Source organism: Sphaerodactylus townsendi, linkage group LG06, assembly GCF_021028975.2.
Source record: "Sphaerodactylus townsendi isolate TG3544 linkage group LG06, MPM_Stown_v2.3, whole genome shotgun sequence".
Classification (NCBI taxonomy): Eukaryota; Metazoa; Chordata; class Lepidosauria; order Squamata; family Sphaerodactylidae; genus Sphaerodactylus; species Sphaerodactylus townsendi.
In genome coordinates this window covers 59,336,142-59,349,318 of record NC_059430.1, presented here as the reverse complement: position 1 = coordinate 59,349,318, position 13,177 = coordinate 59,336,142, and the positions used below count along the sequence as shown (strand labels likewise).

Genomic DNA, 13,177 nt, shown 5'->3' with positions numbered 1-13,177 from the left:
CCACCACCATTGGAACCTGTTATTAAAATTTTTGGATCCCACCACTGCAGGTACCTCAATCAAAGGCAAGAAGTAGGAAACAATCTCTGAATTGAGCCAAGGTGGCTATTTTTCACTTCTTTCAACCTGGCAACAAGGTGGTCAGCACTATTAGGCCAAATTTACACATAAAGCTCTTTTGGAGTCTTTTCTTGCCATTGGTGTGCACATGAAAATCAGAAAGGCAGGTTTTTCCTTTTGACATATTTCTGGACTGACAGATGGTCATATAGGGAGACTGATTTACCGTCTTGTTTTAGCCTTCTTGTGCTTCCTACTGCATGTGTGATTGTACTTTAAATGAGGATGGGGCTTCTTTCAGTGTAGCAGCAGGTGCACAGTAATTCTTGGATTAAGGCCATGGTCTGTTTGCTCCAGGGCAAGGGAACTACTTGATTGGACCTTGGCAGCTTTGAGGAAAAGCAATGACTGACTCAGCAACTGCTGAATGTTTCTCAAGACCCAAGAGTTTTCAAGCAGCACAGAATCCTGCCAGATACACATTCATAGATTACAGTTAACAACTTACTTTAAAATGATGCTATGGAAGTAGTCAATAGCACAGCATTGGAAAAACGCTAAGAGAGGCCTGAAACACTGAACTACCTGGTGTTATATCACACTCAGATAAACTATCCCAAATACACCCATCTTGAAGGGAATTTCTTATTTCTGCTATCTGGGTGGGATCAATACTCCAAACATTATTTTGCATATTCTTACGCAGCCTTTTCTAATGACTGCATATTTTAATGAATATTAATTTTAAAATATTTATACCCTGTTCCATTAATATAACATTTTCAAATCCAATGAAATTGAAAACAATATACAACACAAAACAGACACATCTCCCCCCCTCCCAGACTGCGGAGATGTGCAATTTACCTTTTACATTCTATCAGGTATACATGATCTTCATTGTCTCTGTTGTACCTTAAGACTGATAAGGTTTTGGGGTAATAAGTAATGTGACAGGCTTGGTTTACTGTGCAAATAAGTCCAAAACAGGAGTGTAAATTGATGAATGATTGCAAAAGAAAGCAATGAGAAGGTATTTGTCCACATTTTTGTATTTTTTTAGCTTGACAGATCAAAAACCATTTTCCCTTCCTCCCTTGCATCCCAACACAGGAATGGAGAGGTTTCTTAAAGGTGAGTCTCCACTAGAATGTATATCTGTGAATCAGGTAGCGAACCTGTGTCATGACAGGTGGATTTCATATCACATATTTGGCCCTCAGTCTCTCAGTGCACCTAGTGCTTCTCTTCTGGGTTGTATTTCCTAGGAAAGACAAGGCGTGTATGAAGGTGTGAACTGTTTATTGAAAATCTGGAGGAGCATACTATCCAATGTGACCAATTTTCATATACCTTCCTAGCACCCTTAAAGACACATTGAGTCAACTGTGTTTGACAAAGCAGTGTTAACCACACAAACATGTAAACTAGCAGTGCAAGGGAGTAATTGGGCCAAGAGGTTATATGCAGGCAGTTGCACAGGTTTTACCCATACATTCAAGGAAACTCTCATGCTTGATATCCAACAGCAAACTCTTTAATGCTAAAGTTGATTCTCATTTGATACATGTCCCTTTAAGCCCCTGGGAGACAAATCTGCCTAAAATCCCGAATATCTGCACGAAGGAATACAAAACTGGATGCCATTCCTTACAAACTGAGGAGTTACGCTCCTCTTGACTGTGTGTGCCAGCAGTCACAAGGTGCTGTGCAGTCAGGATGAGTGCAGCTGGTTGTCGGTGTTCCCACCAGAGTTTCTGCCTGATGAAGGACTACTTGCCCTTTCTCTCCTGTATTCTCCTCGCTCTTTCGCGACGACAACTAATTTGCCACCCGGGACGATACAGTTACTAGGTACAGACCCTAGAGGGAGCTACGGAGCTTTCGGGAGCCTCGTACCTGGCGCTATCCACGGCCCTCTACCTAATTTTTAATCCGTCTAGTTCCGCTTGGACAGAAGCCGCCACGGCGGCGTATTCTTGACGCATGCGCAGCTGCGCCCCGCCCCCGCCGGTCCTCCGGCTGTAGCGACCAAGCCGGGAAAGGAGGAGTGGAGTAGGCGGACGTTGTTGTCGTCTTGGTTGCCTCCACCGGTAGGGAGCGGGTTCGTTAGACTGGGCAGGTAAGCTTCGGTTCCCACCGCTCCCCCTTGCTGCCTGCTTCCTCTGGGCACGCCAGCAGTACCTGTGGGCATCCCTCTCTCCCTCCGGAGTCTCCTAGCGCCTACCAGGGGCATCCCTGCGCCTCTTTTTCGCATCCCACTCACTTGCAAGCGTGCATCTCCCGGCGAGTCAAGGTGTGTGGCTTGGGGCCTTCTCTTCTGCTATGGTCACAGCAAAACCAAAGGCTCGTTTCTTTCTCTACTTAAAAAAAATGCTTCTCTCTTCCTCCGTTTCCTCCTCCCCGTCCTGACTCATTACACTCCTTTTGGGAGAATGTAGCAATAAAGATCTATTGATTGTTGATAGTTTTCTGTATGGGGGAGTTCATACCTTGGAATTACCTTGCTTGTTTGCTGTCAGACTGCCCCCCCCCCCCCCCCCGCCCCGTGTGTGCTGCCCATGTTGAGGACAGTGAGTACAAAAACATTGTGGCAGCAATACAGCATGAATTATACAGCACAAATGAGTAAATAGTACATGAGATATACCACAATTGCATTATGTTATTTTAGATACCTCATTGTCTGTCTGGAGATATGTAATTTTCCTGTAGGGGGTCTAGACATTACCATCAGCTGATCCTTACTCCAGTCACCTAGAAACCTCTCAGTTGTAGTACTCACCACCATCCCACTTCACCGTAACTGTGTGGGCATGTTTGTGATGTGAGTTAAACAAATCTGTAAACAAGTGCTAACACCCCACAGTAACAATAATTTCTAGTTACTCAGAATTTAGTATGTTTCACCGGCAACATTTGTGGATGTTATTCATGGTCTTCTGACCCATTTATTATTAATTTTTAAAATTCTGTTTTTTGCCCTTTTCCTTTCTAGCACCCTTTGCTTCTTCACTGCATTCCTGAAAATCTTAAAGGTTGACTAGATTATACAAATAATATTGCAATAGACTTAGCATGCTCTCAGATGATGTCTTGATTATTTGATCAGGATGTTATATGTGTTGTACAGAGAGCTGTGCATAATATATATAGTAAAAGAGTTTGGAGGCAACTGAAGAAATTGTTATTTTCTGCTTTTCTTAATCCCTGACCTGGATGGCCTAGGGTAGCTTAATCCTAACAGCTAAGAAGGGTTGGCCCTGGTTAGTACTTGAATGGGAGGGCCAAGGAATACCAGGGTTGTTATGCAGAGGAAGTCAATGGATCTCAAACCACCTTTTGCCTTGAAAACCCTACTGGGTTGCCATATTTCTGCTGTGACTTGAAGGTACTTCACAAACATATGCATTTCTAAAAGAACGGTTGAAATTATATGCATGGTGGTGGTTGTACTTAAATGTGGGGTTACTGTTGAGAGGATCATAAATTTGTTCCTGAAGTTAAACATCTGTTAAGAAAACATTGCCTAAAGTCCTATCCTGAGCTGAATGTTTGTCCCATTCAAGATTGTAATGTATTATGTGTATTATGTTTTTAATTATACATGGTTTTCCTATAATAGAATAGAGTCCTCTTGCTCTTGATAGGAGGTTAAATGCCTTTCAGATGGAGATTACTAATCTGTTGTAGTGTTTAAGCTTGAGCAATACTGAAAAAAATGGTAAAATTCATATTCAGTTTTATTTGGCTTTAAAATTATCGTTGAAGCCAAAAAACCCAAAATATCTGACATGGTAAGCCTCAATATTTTCAAAAGAAATCCAGAAACATACAGGTCCATTTGAATTTTAGGTACTTTTGGTGTTTTTACAGTTTTTGGCCTATAGGGGGCATACTTTGTAAGATAGCAGCACCAAACTTGCAGGGTATCTTCAGAAGACCCTCTTGATGATACCACCCAGTCACATCGATTTTATGGAGTACCAAAAGGGATGCCCCCATCTTCCATTGTTTCCAATGGGAACCAAACTTACAGAGTAGCTTTAGGAGACAATCCTGATAAGAGCACCAAGGTTTGGTGAAGTTTGGTTCATGGCATCCAATTTTATGGACCCCCAAAGCGGTAGCCCGCATCTCTCATTAAAAATCAAACCAAACTTCACCAAACCTGGATGGTATCATCAAGAGAGTCTCCTGAAGACACACCTGCAAGTTTGGTGCTGTTATCTTAAAAATACACCCCTGACAGGCACCCCAAGAAATTTCCCTAGATTCTCCTTTTGAACTGACCTCCATTACATCCAATGGGACATTTGTGGATGTGTGCAAGCAGACTGCACATTTTTCAAGGGGCTTCAGGAGACCCTCCTGGTAAGAGTACCCAGGTTTGGTGAACTTTGCTTCATGGGACAGTGGGAAATGGTCCCTGCCCCATTGAAGGTTCATAAAATTGGACCTCTTGAAGCAAAGTTCACCAAATCTGGGTGCTTTTACCAGGAGGGTCTTCTGAAGCCACCCTGAAAATTTGGTGCCTCTACCTTGACAAATATGCAACCTGCTTACACACACCCAGAAATGACCCATTGGCTGCAATGAAGTCACGTCAGATCCAATAATCTGCCAGGCTCTTCAGCAACTGTCTATGGTGGGAAAATGTCTTAACTTAAATGGGGCTTGTTGTTATTTCCAGCCGGCTCTGTGTTGGAAATTTTATTGGGGGCTCTGGTGGGGGTTTTGATCTGGGTAGGGACACCAAATTTCCCGCAGGGCTACTGGTTAGTCTCCTGAAAGGAACCAGCCAACTTTGCTGAAGTTTGGATGGTTGGGGACTCATTCTGTGGGGACTAGGTTCTCCTTCAGTTGGGTGCCCATAGCATTTGCTTCTCCTAAACAAATTTCACTGAAGTTGGCTGTTCCTTTCAGGAAACTCACCAGCAGCCCTGCAAGAAATTTGATGCCCCTGGCGCATAGCAAAACCCTAACCAGACCCCCCCCCCAGCACAGAGCCAGCTGGGCATAACAGCAAGCCCTACCCCACCCCACACCTCCCACTGTTTCAAATGGAGGGGGGAAAGTGGCATTTTTCCCTTCAGAAGAACAGCAGGCCCTTCCTTCCTTCCTTCCTTCCTTCCTTCCTTCCTTCCTTCCTTCCTTCCTTCCTTCCTTCCTTCCTTCCTTCCTTCCTTCCTTCCTTCCTTCCTTCCTTCCTTCCTTCCTTCCTTCCTTCCTTCCTTCCTTCCTTCCTTCCTTCCACACCCACACCCACACCCACATCCACACCTCTGCTTTTTAAAACAAAGCCACTCTAGAACAAAACCTAATGAAGAACACATGAATTAAACACCACAGCACCATGACAACTCAGGCACAGTCCAACAGCACGGCCACAGCAGAACAAGACAGGGGGCGTGTTTGCCAACCCTGACTCCCACCAAAACACCACAGCACTATTTAACTATTTGCAAACCCAGAACCCTCATTCTTGTTTTAACCTGCTGATATCATATTATTCAACATTCTGAGCTATTCAGATCAGTTTTTATCAGCCCTGCTTGTGTTCAAGCTGATAAAAACTGGAAAAAAATGAATACAGCTATTTTCAGTATTTTTAAAAATTCGGATATACCGAATTACCACGCCTAGAAGAAAAAAGTATTATAAAGCTGAGGTTAAATTGGAGCAAAAAAATAAAATGATCATGTGTTCCTTGTGGCTTGTGTATAGTGAAACAACTATGTGAAATACTTCTGGAGCTACATTGTTTGCCAAAAAATAGGTCCACAGCTTTATTTCTGTATAACCGTTCTATTCCTAAATCTTCACATCCACTCTTTTTTGCGGGAGTTATTCAATTCTGGAATAAACGTAAGAGAAAATATATTCAGGGAGGAAAATCTTGGGTCTTTTGTTTGAAAATTAATTTTGGCACAGATGAAAGGATAATATATGCAGTTGAATATCATTACCCACTATCGTAGATACATCTATTATACATGAAACAAGGAGGAGAGGGTCATATCCTGAAAAAAGAAGCAGAATTATGCTGCCATATCATTTTGTTCTGACAGTTCATCTATGTTTTATGTATTCTGTGCATGGCCACATCTGTCCTTTTGTCTTATTTCCTTTCAGGGGAGGCAGAGTTAGGTTAATACTATGTTGAGAATAAAGGCAGATAAATAATTTAATCCTAGTCATTACACTTTTAATGAATAACTGTGTGTCTAACTTGCAGTGGATGCCAAATACTTAAACTCTCGCTTAAGGGAGCAACATTTGCAGGAGACTATTGCCATTTTCACTAGTAGAAAACTGTGTATGAAAGCTTCTTAGTATCCTTCAATTAGATGGATTTTAATGATTTTAAAAAAATCAATGCTTTTGCATATTTTAATAGTACATAGTATAATTGAAGAAGTAAGCAGATTGCATATCTGCATCCCAGACAAATTCACTTTGTCTGGTACAAGAGGTAGCCAATATTAGGTTATAATATGCCAGTTCTATCTCACTGACTCTGCACCATCAGCATTCTCTCTTAAATCCTCAGGGCTTTTCCATATGCTCAGCTTACTTTTGATTTTTTTGTGAATCAATCCACAAGCATTGGAATGACTTTGGGCAGGGCTCTTTTGCACATTTTCACAGTTGTGGAGTTAGCTTCTACAGATTGAGAGCCAGCATGGGGTAATAGTTGAGAGTGGTAGACTTGAATCTAGAGAACCAGGTTTGATTCCTCATTCCACCACATGAGCAGTGAACTGGTCTGATGAACTGAGTTCCTGCTCCACCACAAGAACCTGTTGGGTGACCTTGGGCTAGTCACAGTTCTCCCCACACTGTAAGCCCCATCTACCTCACAAGGTCCCTGTTGTGGGGTAGGGAAGGCAAGGCGATTGTAAACTTCTTCGAGAGAAATGGAGCAGAGAAAAGTGGAATATGAGAACCAACTCTTTTTCTATAAATAACCAGGATTTCTAGGGAGGGTGCTGTTACATTGGTGCTCTCATAACACCCTCCTTTTTATTTTTTGTTTATACTAATATTGATATACTGACTGATTTTTTTAAAAGGCACTAAAATATTGATGTATTATGGCTATAATAGTAGATGAAGCAGGTTCTCTGAATTCCCAACTTTCATTTAAAAAAGTAAACATATAGCCACTGAGGAATTGCACAACTTTATACAATTTTACTACTGGGGAATTATACGACTTTAAGGTTGATAATAAAGAAACTGAAATTATTGAAGTTTTTTTTTTATCCTTGGCTCCATTATAAATCAAAAAGGAGACTGGAATCATGAAATCAGAAGGAGATTAAAACTGGAACGTGCAGCCTTGAAGGAGCTGGAAAAGATTTTAAATAGAAGGATGCATTGCTGGTAATCAAGACAGTTCATACCATAGTATGAATTACTGTGCATGAGTGTGAAAGTTGGGCAGTGAAGAAGCTGTCAGGAAGAAAGGTGGTTCCTTCGGAGTCTGGTGTTGGAGAAGAGTTTTATGGATACTGTGGATCACCAAAAGGCTAACAAGTGGGTTCTAGATCAAATCAAGCTCAAACTCCCCCTAGAAGCTAAAGTGACTAAACCGAGGCTATCATACTTGGGTCACGTTAATGAGAAAACAAGAATCCTTGGAAAAGATGATAATGCTAGAAAAAGTTGAAGGAAAAGAGAAAGATCCAACATGGAGTGGATTGGTTCAATCCAAGAAAGTCAAAGCCCTCCGTTTGCAAGACCTGAGCAAGGCTGTCAACAAAAGGACGTTTGGGAGTTCATTCATTCATAGGATCCCTATAATTTGTAAACAACTTGATGGCACTTAACACACAAATACGGTACAAATATATATAAGTAAGTCTATAGCCCCTTGTATCTCTTGTATCTTGTAACTTGTATCTCTGCAACGGAAGGGTTATAGACTTACTTTTTTTCAAAATGAAAGCTGAGAAATCAGAGAACCTGCTTATTACAACAGTATCCCAATGTATTGATGTTTTAGAGCCTTTTTACAAAAATAATAATAATGAAACCACTCTTTTTTCTGGGGCCTCAGGAGATGGAGTGGTTTGACAGTAACAATGGTCCAGTCATTGAAAAGTAGGTAGAAGTGCATGGGGGAAGGTAGGATGAGACAGAAAATTATGCATGAGAAAAAAGTTGGGTTGAAATTGGCAAGATTGAGGTGGTAGTAGCCTCAAAAGAAATGGAAAAAAAACTGGGGGGAAGGGCAGACCAACGCACAAAAATAGCTGTAGGGATCAGGGGATAAACTGAAGCAATATGGGATTAGAACCAATGAAAAAACCTATGTGGAAACCCCAGTCTCTTGGTGGTGCTGCCATGCTCCGTTAATGCACTGAGCATTGGTTTCTTTGTTTACCTTCGCTAGGTATTTTGTATCTGGGCTGAGAAGCTGGTAGCTGTTAAGCAAGTTGAGAGTGAAGTAGAGGCAATGATAATGTGGGAAGAAGAGGAGTTTGTGGTTAGTAATTTTAACTTTGGGTTATTCAGGATAAAGCTATTTTAGACTCCTGATCATTTGTTGTGATTCTGCACTGATGTAAAGGTAGGATGTTAGATCTCAAGAGCATTAAATCTTGTTAAAGGGCAGATACAGATGTATTCTTTAAATGTTCGTTTTGGGACTTTGATGGATAGCAGTTTGCCCTCATGATGCTGTTCGGGGATGCCTTGGATAAGCTGTACACTTCAGTTGTGAGCAGCTGAGGTTGCTCTTTCTGCTGGCTTGTTTTTTGGTCTCTTAGGCCATTTTGGCTTATGGCTGTGCCAGTTTTATGCCCCATTAATCACTTCTTGGTAGTGATCTGCCTACAATGAACTGTTGAGGTCAGTGGTTGAGGCGTTGATTGTAATTTGATTCAATGTGCTAGTGAAGTTCCTACTTGCTTGAGAACCATTTGACCTAAGACATGCACCTGGAGGTATGCTACTATTTTATGTCCCTGAAGCAAGGGTGGGGGCAGTGGAAAGAAATAAGGAGAAGCCTGTAAAAGGCCCTGCTGCTGTTTAACTTATGAAATTGCCTTATATCAAGTCAGAGCATTTGTTCCTTTAGCTCGACATTGTCTACTTGATTACCAAATATCCTGTCAACTGTTCCCTGAGATCCTTTAACTGGAGATACCAGTGTTTGGAACCTAAATATTCTGACATGAAAAATACATACTCTACCTTTGAATTATTGCCCCTTGCTGTAGTAGGTAGGTCTGTATATTTTAAGTTACTTGTTTTTTTAACCCTAATAACATAATGCTGTCTTTCCCCAGATTGTCTATGCAAGAAGTATCTGGCTTTAGTGAAAGTGTTGAGGCCAAAGATCTAAAGCAATGGTATCTAGAGGAAGGGGAAAGTCAGCCTTTCATTTTTAATGTGCAATTGCATTTTTTTCCTTTTACAAAGATACTGCAGCCATTAAAACATAATTGTATTAGAGATGATTTCTTTGAGAGCAACAGTTTTAAAAGCATGGCAATCTAATTTTCCCCAAATACCTTATTCTGATTTTCATGTCAGTACGAAGTAGTCATTTACTGGGCCAGCTTCTGGGGGTGGTGATATGAAAACTTTTGAAACTTACAAAACAGCATCCTGTACCAAGCTTTAAGAGCTGAGACTTTAAATTGTTTTCAGAAAGTATCAGCTTTTGCGGCTTTCTGTGTGTATTGTTCTGCTACAGAAATTATGCTGAGAAGTACTGCAAATCATACTTCTGTGCCTGGAGAAAACAATGAGTTCCATAGAGTGCAAATGTATATATACGTATTTGAAAGGGATTTCCATTTGGCAGAGATGTGCATTAGCTACTGACAAGATGAGACATAATTAGTTAATGGGCATAATTCTGAGTGGTGGTGAATGAATGCATGTATGCTGGTAATATCCCCACCCCACCCCACCCCAACTCTTGCTAGAAAGATGGTATTAATATACTAGACTGTATATAAATATTTAACTAAAAGAAATATGTGTGTTAGTTGTACATAAGAACTTAAAAGATAGACTAAAAAAGCAACTGCAGAGAGTGACCATCCATCAAGGCTAGTTTTTTGGACAAACTATTATTGTCTCTGTGTGCTGGCCTGGGTACAATGATTTGTGATTAAACAATCTGACAGATTCTGGGCAAGTCTCCAGAATTTTCCTTGGGTATATTAAAATAAAGGAGGGCTTTGTGGATCCCCCTCTACCCAGAAGATATTAAGAGGTGAGTGAGCCATTCTTTTGCTTAGAATGTATTTGAAATCTTGTTTTTCTGTGAAGTGAGGTAAGTCTGGAAGCTGTATGTTCCGGGTAGCTACACTAAGTGCTGATTTAAATGTGGGGTTTTGCTTAGCTGATTCCTTATTGGTATGTACTTTGTACTGTAAATTAGTTATGCATGGAATCTGGGTCACTTGGAATACAGAATCTAGCTCTGAATAACAGAAAAGAGATGGTTAGGGTTTCCTTATGATATTAGCAGGCTTTGCTGTATATACACAATCCATGTCCATGGCAATTAATCCTGTGTATGTAAAAATACAATATCTAGCCCTAAATTGAATGCTTTGGCTTAAGTCAGGGGTAGGGAACCTTTAACACTCAAAGAGCCATTTGGACCCGTTTTCCACGGGAAAAGAAAACACCTGGAGCCGCAAATAATTTTTGACATTTAAAATAAAGATAACACTATATATATAGGGGTTTTTAAAAACCTTTTTAAACCTTTTACTCCGCTCATTCTGAGAAGCGCATGGATGCGCCCGCCCTGCTGCCTGCAGGGCGGGCAAGGATGAAGCCGGCGGCTCAGCCTCGCAGGCTGCTGGGAAAGCGCCCGCCCCGCTCCAACGGGGCGGGCGAGACGGGAAGTCTGTGGCGCTGCCCAGCCGACCATGGGCAGTTGGTGCGCCCGCCCTGCTGCCTGCAGGGCGGGCAAGGATGGGGCCGGAGACTCAGCTCGTGGAGCCACAGTGCAAGGGCAGAAGAGCCGCATGCGGCTCTCGAGCCGCAGGTTCCCTACCCCTGGCTTAAGTGAATTGGGAACCCCAAGAAACACTGTTCAATTAATCATATGTTTTAGGAGCACAGCTTGGCAAGACATTATAATAAAACTGGGTTGGAAAGAATGCCACCCCTCCTTCCCTCACCTTCCCTTGCATGCCACCCCTCCCTCCCCTCCCCCTCCCCCTGCTAGGGTGGGTGGGCCAAGGCCATGTGCCGACCCCCTTCCCTTTCCTCCCCTCCCTTGCATGCCACCCCTCCCTCACCTCCCTTCCCCTCCACTAGGGTGGGTGGGCCAGGTCCAGATGCTGGGCCCCCTTCCCTCCCCTCCCTTGCATGCCACCCCTCACTCCATTCCCTCCCTTGCATATCACCCCTCCCTCCCTCCCCCTCCCCTCCCTCCGCAAGGGTGGGCCATGTCCAGGTACCAGGCCCCCTCCCCTTCCCTCCCTTGCATGCCACCCCTCCATCCCTCCCCTCCCTCCACTAGGGTGGGTGGGCCATGTCCAAATGCCGGGCCCCCTCCCTTCCCTCCCTTGTGTGCCACCCCTCCCGTCCCTCCCCCTACTAGGATGGGTGGGCCAGGTCCAGGTTTATATTAGTGTATATATTAGTATATATTAGAAATGAAAAAAAAAAGAATTAACACATAGTGCATTAGAAAAGGATGTGGAACACTTAATGTTGATAGGAAATGGAGAAAAGTTGTATGTCTGTGGAACAATTGCTGTTGACATAATGAGAATGACTGTGATTGGTTTCTGTTATGAGCTGTATAAGATTTGTGTTTTAAAAGCAACCATACTTACTCTCCTAAGATTTTAGTGTATGATTTTCAAATGTAGTATGGACTTATATACTAGGTGTCTCCACTATTCTGAATATGTATGGGTATATGTCCTTTGTACGAAAGTAAGATTAGTTTTTCCACCAGTGTTACCCTCGGTGACTGTGCTTTAGTTTCTGCTGACCTGAAGATGTCTGTAATATCACTTATTCAGAGACAAGTCCAGCCTGTTTGTTATTCATAGAGTCTTCCCTTAGTTTGCAGCTTCTGTCAACCCTGAATCTGAAGAATGTTTTAGAGGTTATCTCGGGGCATTAGATAATGTGAACAAGCGATGAGTAATTGACATCTCATAACTTTCACTTTGTTGATAGAATTAAAGCGTAAATTGTAGCTTGTTTTGGTTCCTTTTTGATAACTTCCTGACACTTTAATAGGGATCTCAGTATCTTGAAGAAAGACGTTCCTTTTCTTGTGGGTATCTTTTGCACTATGTGTAAATGGTCTCTCATTTATGTCTGCAAATGTAAAAACAGCTTGTAAAACTTAAGATAGACACTCCTGGAGGTCAAAATGTAAATTGGCAGACCCAGGTTCAAATCTCTGCTCTTCCATGAAGTTTGTTGTGGGAGACTGCCTCCCCTCACTCCTTGCAGGGATTGATGACCAACATTTCCCTAAAAAAAACCCCCAGAACAATGCTAGCAGCCTGCACAATATTGATATGAAGAATATCGATATTACATTTAAAGGACTTTTAAAAAGCTAACAATTTTGAATCTTGTGTTTGATGGGGGAGTGAGCCTGAAGTGTAGGAGACAAGCTGCACAGCAGGTAGTGGGAAATATGAGTAAACCCCACTGCAATGGTGCTGCTGGGCCAGGAGAATTGCTGAAGGTGCTCCATGCACAATTGGGTCACTAACTACTAACATGCTTCTTTCAAACAGGGAGGAATGAATGCCACTTGGGGATGGAACTCTTTCTCCGTTATTGGGATTGTCTTATTTCAGTGAAGGTTATGAATTTATTCCCCCCTCATTCTAGTGTTTGCTGGCTGAACAGTAGGACAGTGCACAACTGTAAAATATGGATAGATATTTACTTGCAGTGCTGTAAACATTATGTCATCTATATATATAAAAAACTAACAGTGTTTTTGTTGATGACAGTATAACTCAGTAACTGCTGCCTGTGTGTAACTGTCACCCTTAGAATGTTCGTGCAGCTTAGAATGGTCACTCAGATGGCCAGATAGGAGCAGTGGAAACAGCACATGGGCAGTAACTCGAGTGGAAGTGAAACACATACACACACA

The 13,177-nt window shown here is 42.1% G+C and overlaps 1 protein-coding gene across 2 annotated transcripts in view; it reads left to right on the top strand.

The window, feature by feature from the left end:
* The first annotated feature begins 2,038 nt into the window (after window positions 1–2,038).
* Window positions 2,039–13,177, top strand: part of LOC125435183 (RAB3A interacting protein) — a 30,706-nt gene continuing 19,567 nt past the window's right edge. The window contains exon 1 of one of the 2 annotated variants that reach the window (XM_048501299.1): window positions 2,039–2,182. The gene's annotated coding sequence lies outside the window, so the exon portion shown is untranslated. Of the gene's footprint in view, window positions 2,183–2,215; window positions 2,357–13,177 lie in introns of those variants that run through there. The other variant, XM_048501300.1, reaches the window with a different exon arrangement.